General features: G+C 38.2%; 1 protein-coding gene across 8 annotated transcripts in view; it reads left to right on the top strand.

Moving 5' to 3' along the window:
* NFIB (nuclear factor I B) overlaps positions 1 to 25,967 on the top strand; it is a 244,686-nt gene that overhangs the window by 80,032 nt on the left and 138,687 nt on the right. The window lies entirely within an intron of this gene.

Consider the following 25,967-nt stretch of genomic DNA (forward strand, 5'->3'; position numbering starts at 1 on the left):
CATTCTTTCTGATGGCTCTTTTCCTGCAGAAGTGACTGTTTTTTTCTCTCTGGACAAGTAAAGCCAGCCCCTGATCTTTACTAACAGGCAGGTCCCAGTGATGCTTCTGGGAACAGCAGAACAAAAGGTAGTGGGTTCTTTGAAGGCAATTTCGCAGCTGATTGTTATTCAGGATTACATTTCCAGTCATTCTAGATACTGCAGGACAACAGTGCTTTCTTTTTTTAATAAGAAATTAATTATCTGTACAAATTTACTTCTTGGATTTACTTAGGTAAATGGTATATAACCAAATAATAATTTTGAGTAAAACTAACAACACAGCATATGAAAACCCAAAGGGGTCTTTTAGGATAAGAAAGCCTATGTCAAAGTCGTCAACTGAAAGCTCTATAAATATTGGCTGTTGCCCTGTTATCTAATCTAATCATTTACAGATAAGGAACCTGAGGCCTTTAGAGCTAAAGGTCTCACCTAGGCTAGGGAGGAAGCAGTCTCCAAGAACCAAGTTCCTAAATACAGAACTCATTCTACTCCACCAGGCTGCCTCCCGGATCTTTTTCTTTTAAGTTTCCTGAGCTTGAATTCAAAGAAATAAAATGTAAAAAGTTAGTGATTATTTCCTAAAAATCTAATATCAGCAGCTGCTTTCAACATTCAAGCACATACCTTAGTATATACCGTCAAGCTGTATAATAACGTTATTTGTTCTGTGTCACTTTTTCATCTGACAACCGCATATATTTGATACGTACATAGATTTACATAGCTATAACTTCCTGGATGTAAGAGAATGGATGTATGTGGGAATATTCTGTGTATGTTTTAAATTGAAGAAGAAAGTGAAAAGATTTTAGAATAGTCACAGAGTTCATTTAGCCAATCACTCCGTAGAAGTATGGGCTTCCCTGGTGGCTTACACGGTAAAGAATCTGTCTACAATGCAGGAGATCTGGATTCAGTCCCTGGGCTGGGAAGATCCCCTTGAGAAGGGAATAGCAATCGACTCTAGTATTAGTGCCTGGAGAATTTCCTGGACAGAGGAGCTGGTGGGGCTACAGTTCATGGGGTGGCAAAGAATCAGACATGACTGAACGACTAACACAGTAGATGTATGCATAGTGGGAAAGCAAAGTCAAAAAACCTGATTCCGTTCTTGACTTTATGGGAATTAATAAACCTCAAGTAACTGTCCCTTGGACTGCAAGGTGATGAAACCAGTCCATCCTAAAGGAAATCAACCCTGAATATTCATTGGAAGGACTGATGCTGAAACTGAAACTCCAGTACTTTGGCCATCTGATGTGAAGAGCCGATTCGTTAGAAAAGACCCTGATGCTGGGCAAGATTGAAGGCAGGAAGAGAAGGGGACAACAGAGGATGAGATGTTTGGATGGTATTCCTGACTCAATGGGCATGAATTTGAGCAAGCTCTGGGGGGTGGTGATGGACAGGGAAGCCTGGTGTGCTGCAGTCCATGGGGTTGCAAAGAGTCAGACACTACTGAGTGACTGAACAACAACAGAGTAACTGTAAGGTGTGGATGGGGAGATAGGGATCGGTGGATAGGTGAGAGGCAGACTTTGGTTTCCATCAAACCAAGTTTGATGGAAATATGGGAGATGTTATGATACTGAAATATAGACTCTAATGGGGACAAAAATGAGACAGACTCATGTACCAGATCAGTGAAGGCAGCCGGAATGAAAGTTAACCAGGGGAAGAGAAGTGGTGGTGTTCCAGGAAGATGGAACAGCATGTGTGAAGCCTCAGAGACCTCAGGATTGGAAATGGTTAGTAAAGGTGGTTTTACGAATCCCACAAACAAATCAGTCTGACAGTCTTCTTTCTAAGTTTCTATTGGAGGTTCTTAAACTGCATGAGAAGTTTTTCTCTGGCTTAGTGTTTGTTCTTTATATTGTTTTTAAATCATCTGACATTCTCTGTAATGTCCTGTTTGAGTAAAATTATCATTATCATCAACAGACATATCTTTATTAAGTACCTATCAGTTGTGACGGCCTGTGTAGTAAGACTGCCACATTTGAACCCTGATTATAGTAAAGGATTTAAATTTGAAAAGATTAGGTGGTTTTGGTCTGTTCAAAGAGACCAACTATACATCCTCGAAGCTTTTTTTCCCCTATAATTCTTTGATCTGGTGATTTCACCTCATTATTCCTGTCCTAATTCCCTTGGTTCAGTTTCTTAAAAATGTATTTTGAAATATTTAAGACATACAAAAATATAAATATTTCTACAAACTCATGCATGCATCAGACAGTTTAAAATTTTGTTTAAATTTATTTGAATAAAATTTAAAATAATTAAAAGTGTGAATAAAGAAATAAAAATTTGAAATTAGATTAATAAAATCCCTTCATGCCTCTTCTCCCCATCTTATTCCTTCCTATCCTGTTACACCAGGATAAGTGTAAATGTATTGGGTTCTTGTTCCCAGGACTTTCTTTCACGTGCATTTTGTAATGTGTTTGATGCTGAGAACTTGAAACTCTTTGCCATCCTATCTAGGGAGTAATCCTCTGACATTTTCTTTTTTTTTTTTTTTTTTTTTAAATATTATTTTATTAGTTGGAGGCCAATCACTTTACAACATTTCAGTGGGTTTTGTCATACATTGACATGAATCAGCCATATAGTTACACGTATTCCCCATCCCGATCCCCCCTCCCACCTCCCTCCCCACCCGACTCCTCAGGGTCCTCCCAGTGCACCAGGCCCGAGCACCTGACTCATGTATCCCACCTGGGCTGGTGGTCCGTTTCACCATAGATAATATACATGCTGTTCTTTCAAAACATCCCACCCTCACGTTCTCCCCCAGAGTTCAAAAGTCTGTTCTGTACTTCTGTGTCTCTTCCTCTGACATTTTCTGTGGGATAATTTCCCTTACGTTTGATAGTTCAGTGAGACAGAGGTCTCTAGGCTCCAAACTTAAGTTTCTAAGAGGCACAGAAATTCTCGAGGTGTCTTTCCTTGACAAGTAATAGAATAATAAAGCATTGCCTTTGACTCTTGTTTTGGTAATTATAATTGATAGATGCTTTATATATGTTAGATGATATATAAATTTCAGAACAGTTTTCCTTTTGAGTATTGGGAAGAGTGCTAATGATGACAAAAGTGTCCTTTGGTCATCATTTCAGATCAAAATTGATAGGCTTGAATGAAACAGATATTTCAGTTTACACTATTAGTTATTTTATTCTGCTTTGAATATAGGCTTATTTTGCAATATATGCAGTTTGCAAACAGATATTAAAGGATAACTGCAAAAGAACCAAATGCTAAACCTCAAACTTTACAACCCTCTTTATGATCAATTGTTAGATATTTTTCATGAAAATTTTTGGGATCACTTTCTAAGAAATTTTTCCACACCTAGAAATTCCAGCTTCCAGGTACCCGTGAAGGAACAGAAATGGTTTACTTATTATTTGCAGTTGGAAAGAGAGTATTTTAAAGCTACATTTGTATGGATATCACAGTTGCAGCATAATTTATTATCTTTAGGGCTTAACAACATGTGTGTAAAGGATCTTTTGAAGAGCAGTAGTAATACAGTTAGTTTAGGAAATGCCGCAGCTTCAGCTTCCTGTTCTTTGCCTTGGCCTTCTTAAAAAGTGAAGACTTTCTGCTCCATCCTGTCAAGAGCAAATGCAGTGTGTGTCAGCAGAAGGAAGGAACCAGAGGCAGGCCTGCCCTCTTGACCCGTCCCGCTGGGTGTGTTGATTTGCTCTATGAGACCTGGCCGTCCTGGGCCCTGCGTCGGGGGACCCTGCAAGTAGGTGATGGCATTCCTGACTTCTGTGATCATAGCCCACTGTAGGGGCAGAATTCACCATGCAGGCCAATGAATCCATATAAATATCTAAAGTAAGATGAATAAGTTCAAATCATGTTAGAAACTTGTCAAAATTTAGGAGTCTCTGAATCATTTAAGAGAGGTAGAAGATGAATATAGGGATTCTGTTCCTTAAATTTCTCATTTGAGATTTTCTAAGGTGATGTCCATCTTAGGAAAGAATTCAATACTGAGACTTGCTCCCTCATCCTCCAAGACATGATCTGCTTCTCTGGGCTTCCTTCCTGGCACCTGCCAACCTTGGTCTTCCATTTCTCAATGCTCGTCATGTGGAATAAATGTGGCGGCTTTCATTTCTTCCTCTCCTTCCCTCGAGCAGGTGAGTGGTGGCCGAAGCTGAGTGTCTTCTTCAGAAAGCATCTAGGATCACTATGTGGATTGTGTGTTTGGCAGTGGGCAGGCCAGGCATGCACAGAGTTAAGCCCACGGTCGCTCTATGTTAACGGGACATTTCTCAGTGTAGCCGGGTCGTAATCCCTAAGCAGATGCTTTCCGGGGTCTTGTTATTGTCCAGAAGTGGCTCTTGTATGAGAAAACGCAGCCATGCAGAAACGGCACACACACTGTTGACTCGCCCACCACGGCTTATGGTTTTTCTTTTTTCACATCCATGAACCCGTTTCGTCTCTACCTAGGCAGGGAGCGTTGGCACCTTCCTGGTGTACACTTTTAACTCGTTAAAAAAAAAAAAACACCAAACCAGCCATAAACTGGAATCACATCATAACGTTCCCTACTGATAAGAGGTTCTGATTTTCCTTGGGATCTTTTCAGTTTGTTGTTGCTGGCCCAGACCTTGCCCGTTTCTCAAGTCTTTCAGCCGCATCGTGGCCTTTCAAAACCTTTAAGTCCTGTAATACTATATTTTGTGAAGAAGGGAAAAAAATCTTATTTTTTTCCCTCCTTGCTTTTGTTAACCCATTCTTGTTTTAGGCTGCAACAAAAAGGGTTTTTGTTAACTGGAGCTTAAAATCGGCCAGCTTGCAAAGCATTCTCCCTTTTTATGCAGGGAGGATTAGTCTGGCATGTTATGCAGTTCCCTTGTATGAGCCATTCACGTGTCCTGTCAGAAGGTGTATAATTACTCACTTCACCATCAGCAATCATTCTTAAGTTAAAACCTGTTTTAAACCTCTCATTAATATAAATCATACCGGGAAGGTAGAAAATACACCTTCAAAATGAACGAAGTGTTAGAGAGTTAATCTTTTCTTTTCATAATAGACCCAGAGTAAATAATTTTTACTTAGCACTTCTCTCTCTTTGCAATCAAAATAGTTTGTGATAAAAGATCGGGTACTAGGGATTGCATAAACGTGCAGTGTTTTATTCAGACAGGATTGGGCTTCCTGCTTGGTGCCAGCCTCGTTTTCTCTCTGTCACCCTTGAACAGTGAAGTGTGTAATCCTCCATTCTTTTAAAGTCAGCCCCCTGACAGAATTTCCTCTCTCTCCCTCTCTCTCTCCCTCTCTCTCTCCCTCTCTCTCTCCCTCTCTCTCTCCCTCTCTCTCTCTCTCTCTCTCTCTCACACACACACACACACACACACAGATTCAGGAGCAAAATGTTTTCATTTTTCATGTCCTTCTTTCAGTGGATGATCCCAGCATGCTTAGCTAACTAACAGTCTGAACTTCTAAACAATGACTCCAAGTATGATTTTCCTTCATGAAAGCACCTCAGGTGAAGGACTCAGATATCCCCGGTGTGTTTATTCATCTGTGGTGAGTCCTAATGCAGCTATGGTAGCTCTGAAGGTACACTCCAGGGACTCATCTTCCTAACAGACAGAGGCTGCTCCCACTCTTCTGTGCCTTCCACCCCAGAGTCTGCCTGCCCCCTGCCCCCTGTCAGAGCTCTTCTGGTTGTGGAATGTTCAGTCCACGTTGGGGCTTTGAGATGAGACAGTTAGGTCAAATTCTTAAACATCCTGAAAGGCCCATACACATCTGGTCTTTGCCCACCTCTTCAAATTCATTTCTCACTTTTCTCCCTAGAGCTTCTAACTCATCATTTTGATAATCTCCTTTCTAAGTTTGCCAAAGACCCCTGCTCCTTTCTACCCAAGGCCATCACTTCTGCTAATTCCATGTCTCCCAGCTAATTTCTACTCATTCTTCAGGTCTAAATTTTAGCCAATGTCCTTCATTTTTACACATTTTCTTCAATTCAGGGCCAACGATGTGCCAGAAGTTATTCTAGGTCTTTGAGATTCAGGGTTAATTTGAACAGATGACATTCCTACTCTAATTGGGCTTATATCCTAGGAGAAGCTTTCCACAAAGAAGCCTTCCTGGACATTCCAATCCATCTGGGCCCACTTTAGGCTGCACTTCCATAGAACTCTATGATTCTTCATTTTATTTCCTCACACTGAAGGAATAAGGGAATGGCTTTATTCCTTTATCTCTCTTTTCCCAAGCATTTTCCAGGTTTACTCTTTCTGAATTCTTTTACATCACTCTTCTACTCTCTGAAACATCACACTAATTAGAAATTTATTGGGATTGACACACTTTTTCTTAAAAAATAAATGTCAATTACCTAAAGCAGTTGCTTTAATTGATATCATCTGCTGTTCTTTTAGCACCTGGCGGACATTACTGGCTGCAGGAAGGGGGGCAAGTTTGGGTAGAGAGGTGATGCTTTTAATGTTTGGCACAGTGGGAAGTCTAAGGGCCTGGGGCGCAGGACCTGGGAGGATGGGTGTCCGGGTGATGGCAGTGCCCACAGAGAGAGACGAGGGTTTAGAAATTGAACTTGGTTTTTTTTCAGGAATTTAAAGAGAGAAAGCTAAGCCGCCCCCTTTTCTTTTTTGTCCCTTGGGAAACAAAGGAAAGGGACTAAAATTAATCTTTTATGTGCCAAGGACTTTCCATATGTTATTTCTTTTAAGGCATTATTTTATCTTCAGTTTATATCTAAAAAGTAGGTCTCTTTAATTCCAGAATTAGAACATGTAAAACTGACACTCTGTAGCTTCTTGGTTCTCAATTAATGTCTTATGAATGAATGACTTTATTGTATAAAAACTTGTTCTCCATTTTGGCATGAGTCTTCAGGCCAGCTTCCCTCGACTCAGATTTCTTATTGGTATCATAGTTGAAGTGCATTCAGGGTTGAATTGGGCTTTGTAGACTGGTATGGAAACCTAGTCACTTTGTATGATACTGTTTTGATAGGAGATTTCAGTGTGGGTTCCAGACCACTGACTCACCTATGAGCTTTTGGAGCTCTGTTCCTTAGTAAGTTGGGGATTATCTATATGTGAATGCAGAAATTATATGAAATTAAATCTCATCTGTTCTGTTCTCTTGTATTACTTAGGACGCTTCTTTTCAAATTGAGTTTTAAGTGATTCTGTCTTTTCCTGTCCCCCCACCCGCCCCCACAAATCTCCCTAAAGCCTTTTTGTAAGTAGATAGTATACCTAATGGACTTGCCAGGTGGCTCCGTGGTAAAGAATCTGCCTGCCAATGCAGGAGACGCAGGAGGTGCGGGTTCAATCCCTGGGTTAGGAAAATCCCCTGGAGGAGGAAATGGCAACTCACTCCAGTATTCTTGCCTGGAAAATCCCAAGGACAGAGGAGCCTGGAAGGCTGTAGTCCATGGGGTCACAAAGAATCAGACATGACTGAGCAACTGAGTACACAGTATACCTAATAAAGATAGTAATAAAAGTTATCACCTAAAAAGATTTAAAAGAAATCAAAGGAAAAAATAATTTCTAAGATCCCCAAATATAAGATGTTTTGATATGCCCCTGTTTCATATTGAATCACTAGGAACATGACATTAAACTGGTTTGGGTTTGGGTTCAAGTGGAAGAGAAACCACGTTAGTGATGAACTCTAATAAAATTAAAACGCAGTCACAAGGGAGACCCCAGATGGACTGAGAGAGGCAAACTGAGGTCCTTTCTTGTATTATGGTAAAGCCTGTCCAGAAAGGAATATTTTTCACTGGAATATTTCCAAAACTAAGCATGACCCCAATTTACAAGCAGTTTGAATTTGTATGTAATTGACATATCTCAAAAATATTAAGCAATGAAATGTTTGCTATTTTGACTACTGAATTTGAGTGGGTACTGAGAATAAGTAGGCTTTCGTACACGGGCTCAAGTAGATTATTTGGTTAAGACGTGGGAATTACTATTAGTAAAAATAAGGGTCATATCAAGAGTCTAATGTCTTTGATGTGTATGTTTCCATTCCTATATACTTATTTTTAAGTCAGCTTCAACACAGTATGCTTACAGTTGCTTCTGCTGTTCCTATATCTATTTTTAAAAGATACATAGAAATGAAAAGTTGGATAAGAAACCTGATTAAAGGAAGAGTAAATGAGTGATTCAGAATGAATTAGAATATAATTTTTCTTTAAAAAGTATTATGTTAAAGTAAACTTGGGAAAATAAATTATGTAAAGTTAAATTCATAGATATGGACTATTCCTAAGTGCTGAGAGACCCTTTAGTTCAGTGGATGGGACACAGGCTTGGAAACCTAGGAGGCTCTTCTCTGCAGTTCAACGGCGGCATTAGCTTGGGCAAATTACTTAACCTCTTGAGGCCTCTCTTTAAGGTTTATCTTTAAGGTAGGGATAGTAATAATAGTATCTACCTTGATAGTTTGTATTGAGAATTAAAACCAACTTTTGTGAGGCTTATTATCAAATGCCTGCTTACCCAAGATGTCTCACACGGTGGCTCTTCCCATCAGCCATTATGTAGCAATAGAGGAAAGATATTTCTAAGAAATGATTACCAGTAAGTCATGGTATATTGTTAAATTATCATACTGTTCTGTACTGACACTATCATACTGTACTGACACTACTGTTACTTAAGTTCAGGGAAGAATATCCAATTCATGAAAATCCAAAGGATCTCTTTTTTTTTTTTTTTTTTCTTCTATAATACATGATATAATACACTTGAAGTTTAACGAGGGACATTTCAGGGACTTCACTGGTGGTCCAGTGGTTAAGATTTCGCCTTCCAATGCAGGGGGTGCAGGTTCAATTTCAATCCCCAGTCAGGGAGCTAAGCTCCCATGTCCAAAACCCAAAAACAGAAAATAGAAGCAATACTGTAACAAATTCAATAAAGACTTTAAAAAAAATAATAAAGAGGGACATTTCAGAACGGCGTTCATTGATTTAAAAAATTTGTCAATTTTTCGTTCATTCAGTAAACAATTTCTGAGTACCTAGTGATATTCTATGTTTTGTAATAACCTCTAGGAATAAAAAGCATAGGCTTTTTCCACAGGGATGTCACAGTCTAGGAATAAAATTTTACTAAGGAACTGATAATTCATTAGACAATGGTAAGTGGCAGAAAGCTTTGAGTGGATAAATAATCTTTTAAAAATGTAGTAGTTTTCTGGGCATCTTTAGGAATGCACACACACACCTTGAGTTTATGATGTTAGAAAGCCATTTAAAATGTGAACAAAAAAAGTCCATTTTAATTTTTAGTCCATGGCAAAGATATAATTAGCTGAATGTTCATTTTTAAGGTGTGCTTGGCTGTCTTAACCTAATGTTTATTTTTAAAATGTGATTAGCAATTATCTGGAATAATTTTTAAAACATATGCTTCAATTAACAAAAGTTATATCAAAACTTTTTTTGCTTTCTGTTCTTTCAGACTCATAGGTTTTATATTCATTGCTTTTTTTTAAAGGTGGTTTTACTGAATAGATTTTGATGAAAAATGTTCTTAAAATATTTCTTATTGGCTTACTGGAAGAGGGATGATTCATCTCTCAATGAATTATGTTTTCAGCTCTTGTTACAAAGCCAAATTGTCATCATTAAATGATTTTAGAAAAATAAAGCAGGTTCTTTAAAATGTGGAGTCCTTACCTTCTCAATTAATTATTTTGTTAATGTTTATTGAACAATGAGAGCCAATTTAAGGTTACAATAATTGAATATTATGAACTAGTGTTAAAAATTTACCTAATCAATGTTCTAGGTCATATTTTTAATAAATTTTGTTAAAATTAGTTCCATTCAAAAGGAAATGGCATGTATTTCATCACAATGACCAAACCAATTGAAAAGAAAAACTCACTAGAAACAAATATATTGTCTTGGACCCTTAAATATTTTGTTCTGTGTTTCTGAATACTTTTTGGATCTTTTCATAGAGGATTACAGCAACTTTGGAACTGAATTCTGAGAATTCGATAGAGCCAGATCTACTTCTGAGCATAATGCCTACTTATTAAGCTGGAAAACATTACTTTTTTTTACATTAGACTTTAATATCATAAACAATGACAGCTTTCTCATGTTGTTTTCATAAAACAAAATTTCCTCATAAACCCAAAGCCATTAAACCACAAAAACCCCAGACACAATCCATCACTTTGTTCCATCCCAAGTTCAGTTTATTGCTTTCAAATACATCATATAAAGTGCCCTTTACTTGAAGAAGAATATAGTATAAGGATGAATCCAGTACCAAACAATCTCTGGCCTCTTGAGAACAGAATTTATAGTTATTTATTTTCTCATAGAATTCCTTAGGATTTGAATTCTTAATATCCAAATCAAATGCATTCAAATAAACAAACCCTACAGTTCATATATAAAAAGTGCTCTCAGAGGAGAATTTATACAATTAAAAAACCACTTAATATCCTTGAAGGAAAGAAACTATATACCTACATTAGTGGTAAAGAAAATATGATAATGGAAAATATATAATTCTGGAAAAGAGCAAGACAGGGCAGATGATTAAACTGAGATTATATAAAGCTTGATTTTTGTTCAGGACACTTTCACTTCCAGTTACTTTCCTTGGTTCTTAGCTGTTTGTTTTTAGTGGTGAGGTCATAGTGTTCCATGATTAGGGAAATAGGGCCTCCATATGGAGGCATGATGTGGAGATCAGAAAACAACTGTGGTATCAGTGGAACAGAGGTCTCAGAAAATGCTAGTGTGGCTTTTTCTCCCCAACCCCAGTTTTGAAAATTAATTGACATACATCACTGTATGCATTTAAGGCATACAGCATGATGGTTTGATGTATATTGTGAAATGATTATAATAGTTTCAGCTAACACCCATCTTCTTATATAGATAAAATAAAGAAAAAAGGAAAGAAATATTTTCCTTGTGATTAAGAACTCTTAGGATTTACTCTCCTAACAACTTCCCTGTGTATCATACAGCTGTGTTGGCTATAGTCACAATGTTGTACATTACATCCCTGGTACTTACTTACCTCCTAACTGGAAGTTTGTATCTTTTGGCCACCAGCCTCCAGTTCTCCCACTCCCCACCTTTGGCCTCTGGTAACCACAAGTGTGATTTCTTTTTCTGTAAGTTTGTTTGTTTAGATCCTACATACAAGTGAGGTCATACAATATTTGTTCTTCTCTATCTAGTGTTTTCATTACCTTTGGAAGTATTCCCTTTTTTCCACTTCCACACCAACATTTGTTATCTCTTGTCTTTTTGATGATGGTCATTTTTACAGTGATGAGGTGATTGATACTTCATTGTGGTTTTAATTTTCATTTTCCTAACAACTAGTGATGCTGAGTATGTTTTTATATACCTGTTGGCCTTTCATGCATCTTCTTTGAAGAAATAGCTATTCACTTCCTTTGTCCATTTTTAAATTGCTTTTTTGTTTTTGCTCCTGAATTGTTTTGTATATTAATATAAAATCATGAGTTTTTATATGTTTTAGATATTAACCCCTTGTCACATATATGATTTTTACTTTGTTGATGATTTCTTTTGTTAGGCAACTTTTTGGTTTGATGTAGTCCCATTTGTTTATTTTTGATTCTGTTGTTTCTGTTTTAAAGATCATATCCAAAAATCATTACCAAGAGCCATGTCAAAGCTTTGTTTCTATGTTTTCTTCTAGGAGTTTCATGGTTTCAGGGCTTACATTTAAGTCTTTAATTCAAGTTGATTTTGGGGAGTAGTATAAAATATGGGGCCAGTTTCATTTTTTTTTTTACATGTGAAGAGCTAATTATCTCAGTACCACTTAACTTTTAGAAATTTTTTATTGATGTACAGTTGATTTGCAATGTAGTGTTATTTTCTGCTGTACAAGAAAATGATTCAGTTATACATATGTGTACATCCTTTTTTATATCCTTTTCCATTATAGTTTATCATAAGATATTGAATATAGTTCTCTGTGCTATGCAGTAGGATCTTGTTTATTCATTCTGTGTTTAACATTGGCATCTGCTAACCCCAGTCTCCCAATCCTTTCCTCCCCTACTACCCCTTAGCACCACTTATTGAAAAGACTGTCTTTTTTTCTGTTGAGTGTTCTTGGCCTTCTTGTCAAATATTAGTTAATTGCATATGCTTGTGGTTATTTCTGGGTTCTCGTTTTCTTCCACTGATCTATCTGTCTCTTTTTTTATTCCAATAACTTCCTGTTTTCTTGATTACAGTTTTATAGTATAGCTTGAAATCAGGATTGTGATACTTCCTGCTTTGATCTTCTTTCTTAGGATTCTTTTGCTATTTAGGGTCTTTTGTGATTCTTTGTAAATTTTACTGGGCTTCCTGTGACTCACATGGTAAAGTGTCTGTCTGCGATGCAGGAGACCCGGGTTTGATCCCTGGGTTGGGAAGATCCCCTGGAGAAGGAAATGGTAACTCACTCCAGTACTCTTGCCTGGAAAATCCCATGGACGGAGGAGCCTGGTAGGTTACAGTCCATGGGGTTGCGAAGAGTTGGACATGACTGAGCAATACTGGTGATGTTGCTACTTCTGTAAAAAAAATACCTTTGGAAGCTTGATAAGGATTGCATTAATCCTCTAGATGATTTTGGTGGTATTGACATCCTAACAATATTAGGTTTTCCTGTTCCATGTATTTATGTCTACTGCGATTCATTTCATCAGTGTCTTATAGTTTTTGGAGTAGAAATCTTTCAACTCCTTAGTTACATAAGTATTTTATTATTTTTGATGGTATTATAAATGGTTTTGATTTCTTTATTTCTTTTTTGGAAAATTCATTATTAGTGTATAGAAATGCTACCAATTTTGTATCTTAAAACTCTGCTGAATTCACTGGTTAGATGTAACGGCTTTTTGTTTGTTTATTGACTTTTTAGGACTTTCTGTATGTTAATATAAAATCATGTCATCTGCAAATAGAGACAGTTTTACTTCTTTCTTTCCAATTTTGATACCTTTTTTTCCCTTGCCTGATTAGCTAGGACTTCTAGTATTATTAATATGTTGAATATGTATGGTGAGAGTGGGCTTCCTTGTCTTGTTCCTGATCTTGGAGGAAAAACATTCTATCTTTCCTCAATGAGTATGATATTAGCTTCAAGATTGTCTTGTATGGCCTTTTTTATGTTGAGACATGTTCCTGCTATACCTAATTTGTTGAGAGTTTTTCACATAAATGGATGTTGGAATTTGACAAATACTTTTTCTCCATCTATTGAGATGATCATATGCTTCTTTCACTTTATTAATATGATGTAGCACATTGATTTATTTGCATATATTGACTCATCATTGCATTCCAAGAATATATCTCACTTGCACATGGTGAATGATGCTTTTAACATGCTGCTGAATTTGATTTGCTAGTTTATTTAGAATTTTTGCATCTATATTCATCAGGAATAGTGGCCTATAGTTACTGATTTTAGTATTGGGATGATGCTGGCCTCCTAAAAGAAGTTTAAGACTGTTCTTGCCACTTCAGTTTTTTGGAAGAGTTTGAGAAGAATTGTTGTTCATTCTTTAAGTGTTTGGTAAAATTCATCAAGGAAGCTGTCTGGTCCTGGTCCTTTCTTCACTGGGAGATTCTTTGCTGATTCAATCTCCTTGGTCTATTCAGAGTTTCTGCTTCTTCCTGATTTAGTCTTGGTAAGCTGTATGTTTCTAATAATTATCCATTTTCTCTAGGTTGTCCAGTTTGTTGGCATAGAATTGTTCAGTGTGGTGTAGTTTTTATAGCTTGTTTTCCACTTTATGCTTTTTGAATATGGCCTCCTGAGTATGTCAGAAAGATCTACTCAGGAAAAAGTTGTTCATAAGGGATGAGGTTGGATTTAAGGAGGGACTTTTAAAATTTCGTTATGAGCTTATGTCTTTGAGTATTTTTTAAATTGTTGATGGGTTAGGTAGAAGCCTGTTTACTAGAAGGACAAAATTCTAGAAGGTATACAGAACACTCATTGGTGGCTTCTTGGCAAACTGGAGTGTAGTTGAGGGGCTGATAGAATGCAGGGTGCCTGGGAAGGAAGCTGCAGCTAGAGCCTGTGGGACCAGCTGGGTTCTTACTGCTTCAGTTGCCGTCTTAGCCACCAGGGAAGCCCCTATCGATCATAGGCACTGCCATCTCCTTATCAGATGGAGGTGTAGAGGAATTGAGCTAGAACTGATAGGAAAGTTTCTCTGTTTTTCCATTTCACTGAAATTAGATTGGCTCTAACCTATACCTTTAACAGCTTCCTCATTTTTTTTCTTTTCTTTAAACAGGGAGGTCCAGCATAATTTTTCAAAAATTTTCTTTTTGATTTCTCTCTCCCATGGAATTGTACAACAGGAAAAGTACTCAAAGTACAAAAGAAGCCAGTGTAATTATTAAATAACGAATGGTTACATTTGTGTAAATAAATGTCCTAAAATGAAAGAAAAAAATTCTGAAACGCTAATTTTTAACAGTGTTCATATCTAAATGTGTTTCTTCTGGGAACTGTGGGTGTGAATTATGCATTCTAGAATTATTGCAAATAGATTGCCATTCAGAAAAGTAATGCAACATAAAAATTAGTTAGTATCATGTTTGAACTGGCATCTAGTGTGGTCATTTATTAGAAAGTGGAGGGCCCAGTTAAAGTAGTTAGCTCCGAGATCCACTCTGCTGCTCAAAGTACCCAGTGCAGCCTGGCTTCTGTTAGGATAGACTAAGTTTTGCCGACAAGTCCCTACTGTTCGGCTGTATGATCCAGGCATAGTGCCTAACTCCTCTGAGCCTCTGGATAGCTGTGTAACTACAAGATAGAGCTATAGGTAATATTCTGAGGGAGCAGCAGAAATTGAGGACTAATGCTGAGTCCAAAGACTAGGAAAAGTTCTAGGGTGAAAGTGGCATTTGATCTGGTCTGCATGGCATACTGGTTCCCAAGGGCCGTGGATAAAGAGGACAGACTTGGGGGAGTAGCATGGGCGAAAGCACAGTGGTTCAGCTCCCTGGGTCTTGAAGTGTGTGACTTTGTGTCAGGGGAGCTGAACCTAGAATTTAGGAAATGGCCATTGAGGACCCTGAACACTGCATGAAGTGACTTTATTCAGTAGGTGTACGTGCTTCTTGGGCTGTGTAACAGATTACCACCAATTTACAGCAACACCCATTTATTAGTATGCACTTTTGTTGGTCAGAAGTCCAGCGCCGTGTGGCTACATTCTCTGTGCTGTTTACTGTAAGATGAAGTCAAGGAGTCCACTGGGGTGAGGTCTCCTCTGGAGGTTCAGAGGAAAAATCTATTGTCAAGTTCATTCTTGTGATTGGCAGAATTAAGCTGCTTATGGGTGGACGACTGAGGTCTGAACTTCTTTGTGGGCTGCAGGGGTTTGTCCTCTATCCTTCTCATGTGGCTGTCTCCATTTTTAAGCCACCAATGACACATTAATGTGCTTTGAATCTCTCTGGCTTACCTTCTGAGACAAACTAGAGAAAATGTTCTTCTTTTAAAGAGCTCATGTGACTAGATCAGGTTCACCTGAATTACTTCCCTAATTTAAGGTCAGTTGTGTCATGTAACATAATCTAATCTTGGGATTAAAATCTCTCACATTCACGGTCCTGAGACTAGCAGAGTGTGTAGACCAAGAGGCAGGATATTTAAGGGACTGACTTAGAATTCTGCCTTCCTCGGCAGGTAATAGGGATCTGCTGCAATTGTCTGAGCAAGAGAGTTATGGGCTCCAAGCAGTGTTCTAGAAAGTTAGCGACAGTGGAATGTAGAAAATGTCTGGGAAGAATGAGAGTCTGGAAGCGGTTGACACAGGAGGAAGTCTTTGCAATATCAGAAGGGCTTTAGCACTGCTTATGTCCTGTTTGGGCTTCCCTGGTGACTCAGTGGTAAGGAACCTGCCTGCCAGTGCAGAAGACACAGGTTTGATCCCTAGGTTGGGAAGATCCCTGGAGGAGGAAATGGTGGCCCATTCCAGTGTTCTTGCCTGGAAAATCCCATGGACAAAGGAGCCCAGCAAACTACAGTCCAGGGGGTCGCAAAAAGAGCAGGATATGGCTTAGACACTGAGCACGCATGCATGCCCTGTTTTGTACTGATTTAGTCACAGCTCAGCTCGAGAAGGGCTTCTTCAGAGCATTGGAAAGCGGGATCCAACGGTCAAAGAGACTTGCAACTTGCTACTTCCAGTTTCAAGCCAAGGTTGTATTCATTTGTGTTTATGGAGGAAAAGATAGTGGGTGATGCTAAGTAGGTGGTCTTTTTATGCCTTCCCCTCTAAATCAGGCTCACCTTGATCTATTTTATATACTGGCACTTCACTTTTAAATTAAATTCAATTTTTTCATTTTCATTGTTTCATCTAGAAGCCAACTAGAGGCCCGCTAGTCCTCTCTAACACCTTCACTATATGCGTGAGCAGATAGTGGCACAGGACGGGAAGGGGCGTCCCTTTTAGGGTTTCTCGTCCTTGTCAACTATGTTGTTTAGTTTGAGAAGAAACAACCCATTGGTAAAGAATGAGTAGAGGGGTAGAGGGCATAAATGGGTGAGTTCATGATATTATCTTGTGGATTCAAGGGAGACTGGGATTAGCTTGGTTCCAGATTTGTTAGGAAAACTTCAAGGAAGGAAATGGGTCTTAGTCTGGCTGTTAAATGAACTAATGGAGGGAAAAATCAGCTTTGCCTAAGAAAAGATCTGCAGATAAGGCCAGGTCTGCAAAGCTGGGTGTGAGACATGCTCCAGAGACCGTGTGGTAGTGAGACCTGAGCTCTGAGGTCTTGGTTATGTGACATTGGGGAAATTATTTTGTCTCCTTGAGCCTCAGTTTTTCCTACTGTGAAATGGGACCAATAATTTTGCACATATAAATACCTAATAACAGTTCTATAGCTGAAAACCAGTTGAATATCTGAAATCTTAAATGTTTCAGTCTAATCTGTTAGTATCTGATAGGGTTATTGTGAGGCCTGGGTATGATAATGCATGTTTACATAATACCTAGCTTACAATTGGGCTTCCCTCGTGGCTCAGATGATAAAGAATCTGCTGTCAATGCAGGGGACCCACGTTTGATCCCTGGGTTGGGAAGATCCCCTAGAGAAGGAAATGGCTATCCACTCCAGTATTCCTGACTGGAGAACTCCATGGACGGAGGAGCCTGGCAGGCTACAGTTCATGGGATCACAAAGAGTCGGACACGACTGAGCGATTAACACATTTTAGCATATGATCAGTACTGACTGTGTAACACTTGTTTGTAATATTATTCAAGGAATAGGAGATTTTAAACTTTGGAATTTAGGTGGAGGGGTTAACCTTTCAAGCCAAGAGAAGCCTTTCACTTTGAGATATAGAATAGTTGCCAGGTTACAAGGGAAAAGATTCTGGATTTCGAGTGAAATGTGAGGATATCAATCAGAAGCTTGAGTCAGGAGGGCAGAATGATTTCTGATTGTGTCAGTATTTGTCAATATTGTGTCAATACTTGACCTGGGTACACAGAGTTTAGCAGCTTGCTGTGAATTGTGGTCATAGAAAAGCTCATAGACTTGGGAGGAAGCTAGATAGGCTGTAGGCAGGATAACATCTAGTTCAGAGCAGAAAACTGTCCCTGGGAGGGGCAGAGAGGGCCAGGAAGGAAGACGGGGATGGAATGTGTGTTTGTGTTGGGGAGATGGGAGAAAGAGCAGAGCTAGGTCTCATTGGATGAAGAGCAAAAGCTCGGAGTGGTGGAAAATCGTCTGGACCTGCCTGAGTTTTAATAACGAGGAAGTGACACTTGGATGAAGGAAGTTTTCTGGGAAGAGTGAAGAGCTGGGAGAGGGGCCAGAAGGAGAGGAGGAAGTGAGGAGATGGCTGAGATTTGTTAGTGATGAGGGCGCGGGGGTAACGGGCACAGCGAGATGTGAGATCTGTCACTGTGGTCCACTGGCCCGGACGCTGTGAGCCTAGCATCCAGAGTGACAGCAGAGGAAACCAAGGCTCCCGGAAGCAGGGCTTCCGATTTCTCTAGAACTCTAGGTGTGGTAGGAAGGAGGACCCCTTGTGCAGAATAATCTACCTCTTAACTGTCCCCCCGCCAGAGGTGCTTAGTACTTGGGAATGCTAAGTCTTTCCACTACTCCAGTCCATGAAACAGAATCAAAGCGTCTCTCTCTGAGCTGAGAACCACAACAGGGGCTTTACGACAGCTTCAGAGAGGTGCATTTACCTTGTTTATGACGCATGTACTCACTAGAAAGGACTGTGTTCTCTTTGCAGTGGACCTACACGGTCATTATTATCAGCAATAATTAATGAGAAAAATTTAGAACATGTGTTTGGTAATCCTGAGTGGCGAGATGTCAGGGGAATTTGTTCCCTGACTCTGCCTTCTCGCCACCTGGAAAGGAGGCTCATGAGCCTGGCAGACTCCAGCCTGCTGGGGGCGAAGGGGGGATTCCTGGCCTCACTGTGAAGAAGGCATGGCATGCTGACATTAGTGTTTACTGCAGAGGAGGGCGGCTGCTCTGATGCTCTCAGGGCTGGAGATGAAATAGCTGATGTGCAGATCTGTCCTCTCATGGGGAAGTTACTCTAGTTCCCAGGCATGGAAGCTTGGCCTTCGGAGTGACAGGGTAGATGCTGACAGAGCAAGTCAAGATATTGGCTTCTAGGAGAATGTTTGGTGTGTTGTTTTATTTGCCATAGCTTTAATTCCACCACATAAACAAGAACATGCCATGTTCCTGTCATCTGAAGAACCCTGAATTTCTTAAAAGAGTGAAAGTCACCCAGTCATGTCCCACCCTTTGTGACTCCATGGACTGTAGCCCACCAGCTCCTTTGTCCATGGAGTTCTCCAGGCAAGAATACTGGAGTGGGTTGCCATTTAAATGTTTTCAAATGTAGTGTTATTTACTCAAGCTTTCTTCCTGAATTCTGCCCTGGAGTGTTGGTAGGCAGTTACATTTATCTCTGTAACATTACTCACCATTTAGTGTAAAAGAAACCAAACAAAACAAACCCCAGCAAACATGACTCCTCCATAAGACATAAAACAGGAATAACATGTGAATGAATAAGATCCTGCCTTGAATTCATTCTCTTGCAACAAATGTAGAGTTGTCTGTAATTTTGAGTAAATGAGTCTGCAAACCAAAATAGTTAGTAAGTTTAATTTTAGGTTTATAGTTTTGACATTGTAACCCTAAATTACATCTTATTTGGAAAAATCTTTTCAACTCAAACTTTTCTTTAACCTAGTGCCACAAGATGACTCTATATTAAAGTTTCTCAGGACACAATATAGCTTTGCCCATCTGTCCAACAACCTAAATTTATATATAGATAATAAATAGTAATGCTTATATCAAGATGATAAATGACATCATTATTTGCACCTTAGATTTGCGATTCTTATTGAAAATGTTGGTGGTCCTAAATATACCACGTTTAAAAAAATGGAAAAGCCTTTAAATGTGGCAGAGAGGAGATATAGGTTGTACAAAACTCCATAGGATACAACATCTTAGGGGTGAAAAAAGGTTAACAATCAAAATTTTTTCCAAACTGGGTTATCTACATGAGTTTTATTAGCCACCTTTTAATGAAGAACTAGCACTTAAGAAATGTTTTTGTAGTTGGAGACTGGGGCGATAATTTAATGGTCTCCAGTTAGAGCTAGTAATAGACTAAGAGGAATGGTTTTAGGTTCCCTAGAGGATAGAACATGTTTCTTTAAAAAACAATCACTCTGTGTCCTGCCTCCAAGAGCAGTGTAAACAAACAAATGCTTAATAAGTGTCTTTTGATGATGGCAGTGACTGGTAGATCAATAACTGAAAGTGCCTGAACTTATGAGACTACAGGCTAGTAGCAATATGTCATCAGCTATGATAAGATCAATGTATTGAAATAAATACTTTTCTACTTCAGACTCATGGGGGAAAAGGGACCATGCATTTCAGATGCCAAACACTTGACCAACTTTGGGCAGTAGTAATAGCCTCTTGTGGCCCTTGGTAAAATCTCTAATAAACTAAATACCAAAATCAAATACAGAAATGAAGGGATCTCTGTGCACTAGCTGAGTGACATGGATAGTCATTGGGCTCTCTGGTGGCCAGGATTCCAACTCAGAGTTCTATAATACTTCACTCATGCCTGCCCAGGACCTTCAGAGTCTCAGATTAATGTGTGAAAAATCTTTTTCAGGAGTCTTTTCGAAGATCTGTTGGCTTGGATGAAATACCAGTGGGTAGAATCTGGGTTTTATCAGGTGGTGCTTGAGGGAAAACATTTATGGTAGTTTAAGGAAAGCACTGAAATCAGAAACACAGTTTGGAGTTTGTAATTTGGAATCAGATTCTTGAATGTATCATGGAAACAAAACAATTGTAAATTTTTAAAAATATTTCATTTTATATTTGGCTTGAATATGGTGATCATGTTTGTCTGTATTTCCTGGACAACTAGCCTGTTCCTTCGGTATTTTTCCTTTGGGAAAATGTATTCCTTCCAAATGCTGCCTTGTCGTTCACACCTCATTATTCTTATTCCCTTGTTAGGCTCAGTGATCTTTGCTTTCTTCTTAAAAATGCTGTTAGTGCCACAAAGTAATAGAAGAACTCTCAGCAATCACGGAGGAGACCAAGTCTGCTTCAGAAAGTACAGTTTAGGGAACTTCCCTGGTGATCCAGTGATTAAGGCTCCACGCTTCTCATTCAGGAGGCATGGGTTCGATCCCTGGTCTGGGAACTAAGATCCCGCACATCTCGTGGTGCAGACCAAAAATTAAAAAAGAAAAAGAAAATAGTTTATTGGCAAAGCAGTCTCAAAGAGTCAGACACGACTGAGCAACTTGCACTCACTCACTCACTCACAGTAGGATCTACGGACTTATGTTTTTGCACCCCTCACTGCCCATAAATATTTTATTTTCTTACTCTGATTTTCTCTTCCCTCACAATGACCATCCTATTTGTTTTATCTATCTCAAATAAAATAATTAGCAATATGACCAGTCAGAGCAGGATTTTATGAGTCTTCCAAAATAATGTAAATTTAGAGTTTGCTTAGTTTGTATCTTTTTCTTCTATCTCCCAACATTATTAAATAATTAGATAATTTATATCTTAATCTTTTGGTTGTTCATGCACACTCCAGAAATAATTTGTAAGACAATCTAATTTAGATTCTATCTGCTTTAAATAGGAATTAGTGTGGGTTGCATATAATATATGTAAAAGACATAACCTGTGCCAAGTCATTGCCCAGAAGGTTTGGAAATTACTATTCATACTATTTTTCCTTTGGGCATCATAAGGCAGTTGATCAAAATGGTCGACTCAATACATGGAATATGACTTTTGAGTATAGCATACTTAAGAATTCAGATATTAAATCATTTCACATATTTTCCACTTAATTTTATTAAGTTCTGCCCAACAGCACTTTCCAAAAATTATTCATAACTTACTTATGCTGCTATGGCAATATTTTAGAAGATGGATGGGGATAGCTATTTTAGTTTGCAGTGTAAAGCATCACGTCCTATACAAACAGGCCAGAGTATTCCTTGTGAAATAAATGACTTTTAGTTGCTGGGCTGCCGGATGCAGATTTTTTACGGGAAAGTATACTTATTTTCCTTTCTTTAGCATAACTCTAAAAGCAATTTTGGCAAATACAGCATAGTTCTTAGTGTCACGTGAGTGTGATGGAATTGAAGTGACTGTTAATGTGGCCTCGACCTTGGTGTTATAGCAAGGGTAATGTAAACCCTTTGGAGCATACAATATCTTTCTTCTGGGATTCACTTATGCTTGTGGACATTTCCCTCCTCCTCAACTTTCTGCACACACATACACAGAATCTTCATTCTTACCAATGGATGCAGATAAACCTTGATGGCACCCACTTGAATCCTGCTTCTGGCCTTTCTCATACCTGAACTTCTTTTGTGTCTGCCCCATAGTCATAGGACTTTTTGAAGGGTCAGCAGAGTGATTGGATAAACTAATAGATGCCTCCATGTTAATGCAGACCTACCCTGTGGCATTACCCCAGCTTGCTTGTCAATTTATATATATATATATATATATATATATATATATATATATATATATATATTTGCAAATGACCATTAGTTTAAAATGATTTAGGTGTTTTATTTTTTATTTAAATTCATGTTAGAAAAATAGAAAAACAAAAATTCCTGACCACTGACCAGTGGCTTCTCAGGTCCCCTTTGCCCCCCTCTCATTTCTAAACAGACAGCGCTGTGCTGTGCTTAGTTGCTCAGTCGTGTCCAACTCTTGGCGACCCCATGGACTGTAGCCCGCTAGGCTCCTCTGTCCATGGGATTCTCCAGGCAAGAAAACTGGAGTGGGTGGCCATGCCCTCCTCCAGGGGATCTTCCCAACCCGGGGATCAAACCGCATTCCAGACAGATTCTTTACCTTCTGAGCCACCAGGGAAGCATCTGTGTTTTCTTCATGTTGAATGTTATATATGACTAACTTGAAATTCTGCAGTGTCAGATAGAATTAGAAATGTACCAGCTTTATCGTCATTACTAAGAGCAATGATGATACCTATTATTTATTGCACGTGCACCACGAACAAGGCACCATGTTGGGGATTTACAGGCAGTGTCTCAGTTCTCACCACGGGCCTGCTTGGGAGAGGTTACTTTTTTATCTTTTACAAATTGATTAAAGGAGCTCTGAGATATTGGGCCATTCATCCAAGTTATAATGCAAATAAATGGGCAAGCAGGTTGAGAATTCTTTATTAAATTTTGCATTAGATAACAAAAGTAGTAATTGCTTTTGTAGTAATACTGCCGTATTGTAGAAGTATGTATAGTAGGAACTTAGACTCCATCTCAGTACATCATTCAGAGAAAAACTTCCATTAACAAATGATCCATCTTTATCTGACTCTTGAGAGTAATCCTTGAAGTTTATCTGATAACTTTTAAAGTAACAGTTTCTAGTTCTTTTTCTTATGATAGTTTCTTTTTCTTTATCTTTGTTGATATACTTTTTACTTTCTTTACAACTGAATCTGAATGCATTATAAATTTAGAATAGGCAAAATTCTCACTTCACTATAACTTTTCACACATTTGTTTTCTGACATTTTTTTATCCTCAAATGCCCAAATCTTTCCTTGTTAGTTAACTTTTAACAATCATTTATTCATAAAATAGCCTTCAATTAGTATTTGCAGGTATTCAGTGCTATCACTTCTATTTTTCATTGACCACCATTAAATGTACACCAGAGACAAAATGTTTTAAGCTCCTTGTTTTACTTCCTCTTTTTTTTTTTTCAGTTACAAATATACTACAGAGTCTATAGAAACTTATGTTCTAGTTGGTGTCTTTGGAGATTAAATAAAGATTGGGTCAGCCATCATTTTTCTTTTCTTGCTTTACTAAGAACCCCATTAATGAGCTTGACATGAGTTATTTTTTACACAGCTACTTACTTAAAAAATTAATATGTAATACATTTACAGAAAATAATTATGTACCACATATAGGTAAAAATGAAAAGCAAATGTCCTTCTTCCCCTTGTTTCTCTCTTAGTCCTTCACTCATTCCTAAATTTCTTCTGTTTCCAGATTTTCTTAATGGACACATAAACATAGGTGCAATGTGTGTATATATTTTAAGTAATAGCATCTTTTCTAGTTTAAATTGTCCAGGATGACCATCTTTACAGTGCATGCCTCCTTCTATGCTCACTGCACTCCTGAATAAGCAGGTCTCAGCAGGACTTATATATTCAGTAAAATAAAAATACATTTCAAATGTGTAAACACAAGTAGGACCAAGAAAATAGAGTTGGAGAATCAAAATGTGAAAAAGAAAACAAATTTATAGTTTATAAAGTGTGGTTCCCAAACCAGCAGCATCTGATCTGTCGTGGGCTTCTTAGCAGGGCAGAGTCCTGGGCCCCATTCTGATTTGATTTAGTAATCAGATCTCTGAAGATGAGCCTGAAAGTGGGTTAGAACACACTCTTCAGGTGATTCTTAGGCATGTTAAAGCTTGAGAACCACTGCTGTGGAGCATGGATGACAGAAGGAATTTATAAAGTGTTTATTATATACCCCTTATTTGACTTATGATGAACCTGAGAGCTGGGGTGAATAAGTAACTTATCAAAGATGAACTTAATGGTGGTTGATAATTAAGACATGAGTCTCCTGACTGTGCTCTGTCTTTAGGCTGTGTAAACTTCCTAGGCAGTGAGAGGATTATCAGAGAATTTTTGAAAGGAAGATATAATTATGTTATATTACCTTTTCAAAACAGTGTCTACAAAAGTATAAATGGAAATAGGCAAATAACATAAGTATGCAGTGACTGATATATAATATTTGCTTGTATATTTTACATGCAATGCATGTTATGTTTTTGTGTTTCAGAGTAGAATAGGGAAGAAGGAAGTGACTTCTCTAAACTTAAGCTAATTATTCTCTAAGCAGTGAATTTATTAGGTCTATGACCTTGGGTAAAACATTCACTCTCTTTGAGCCTTAATTTCCTTATCTATGAAATGGGGTTAATAATAACTCCCAACACTGTTGTTAGGATAAGGTAGCTTATGTGAAAGTGTTTTGTAGGTCGTAAAGCATTATAAACGTGAGTGATATTGTTTTTATTGCATAGTTTGTCCATTTATCTAGCAAACATTTATTAAACACTTGTTATAGGTAATATTATAAGAATAGACTTTTTAGAAATGTGTTTTTGTTTGGAAGAATTACAACATTTTAAGGTGATTTCTTGAATTATTTACATAATTAATCAGTAGGAAACCCACTTAGGTTTAATAAGGAAATTTTTGCTTTGAAACTTCAAATCCTATGTTTTGTATTGAATCTTCCCTTGTTAATTTCCTTCTGACTTTTTCTTAATTCTTATTTTCTAGAGATAGTTAACCAACACATTGTGAAGTGCACTCTACTTTAATATTTTTAATTTTGTCCTTTAAGAGGTGATTCAGCTTAAAAATTAAATGAGGTTATAATTATTTATATAACCTTACAGAACAGCAGCAAAAGCGTGTGAGTAATTTAAGTCAATGAGTGGTTTATGTGACTCATCACATCTTAAAATGAATTGTAGTAGTTTTGCTTTCATCAATTAAATATAAGTATAGTGGTTATTAATATGAGTCTTTTGATTTGTTCGTTTAAGCAGGTTCTAGAAGTTCTTTGTAGATGTATGCTAGGATCTCGCTGAAATTTTATATACTTATGTTTCTTTAGCATGGAAACAGTTCATTTTTTAGGAATGCCCACTTACCTACCTCTGGGTTTCCCAGGCGACACTAGTGGTAAATAATCCATCTGCCAATGCAGGAGACGCAAGAGATGAGGGTTCGATCCCTGGGTTGGGAAGATCCCTTAGAGTAGAAAATGGCAACCCATTCCAGCATTCTTGGAAAATTCCATGGATAGAGGAGCGTGGCAGGCTACCGTCCATGGGGTCTCAAAAAGTTGGACACGACTGAGCGCACACACACACACACCCCTACCTCTAGAGGTGGTGCTTCTTTAAAAAGTGGTACTTTATTTGCTTTTACACTAGGCAGTCGTGTTAATTAATACCAGCTAAAATGCAGTTCTATGAAGCCCAGTGATATATTCCTTTGATGGGAACCGAGAGACAATTCTTTAAATATTTTAATCTTTTGTTCATTGTTTGATGTTGAAGATCTTTCCAAAGTATACACTTCCTTTCCTTTAAGGGCAATACCGTTGCCCTAAAAAGTTAGTCATTTTAATAACATGCCACCATGTGGTTCAGCTCGCACTTCATTGTGGGGTCCAGGAGAGGCCTGACCTGAAGG

This window comes from Muntiacus reevesi, chromosome 17 (assembly GCF_963930625.1).
Source record: "Muntiacus reevesi chromosome 17, mMunRee1.1, whole genome shotgun sequence".
Lineage (NCBI taxonomy): Eukaryota > Metazoa > Chordata > Mammalia > Artiodactyla > Cervidae > Muntiacus > Muntiacus reevesi.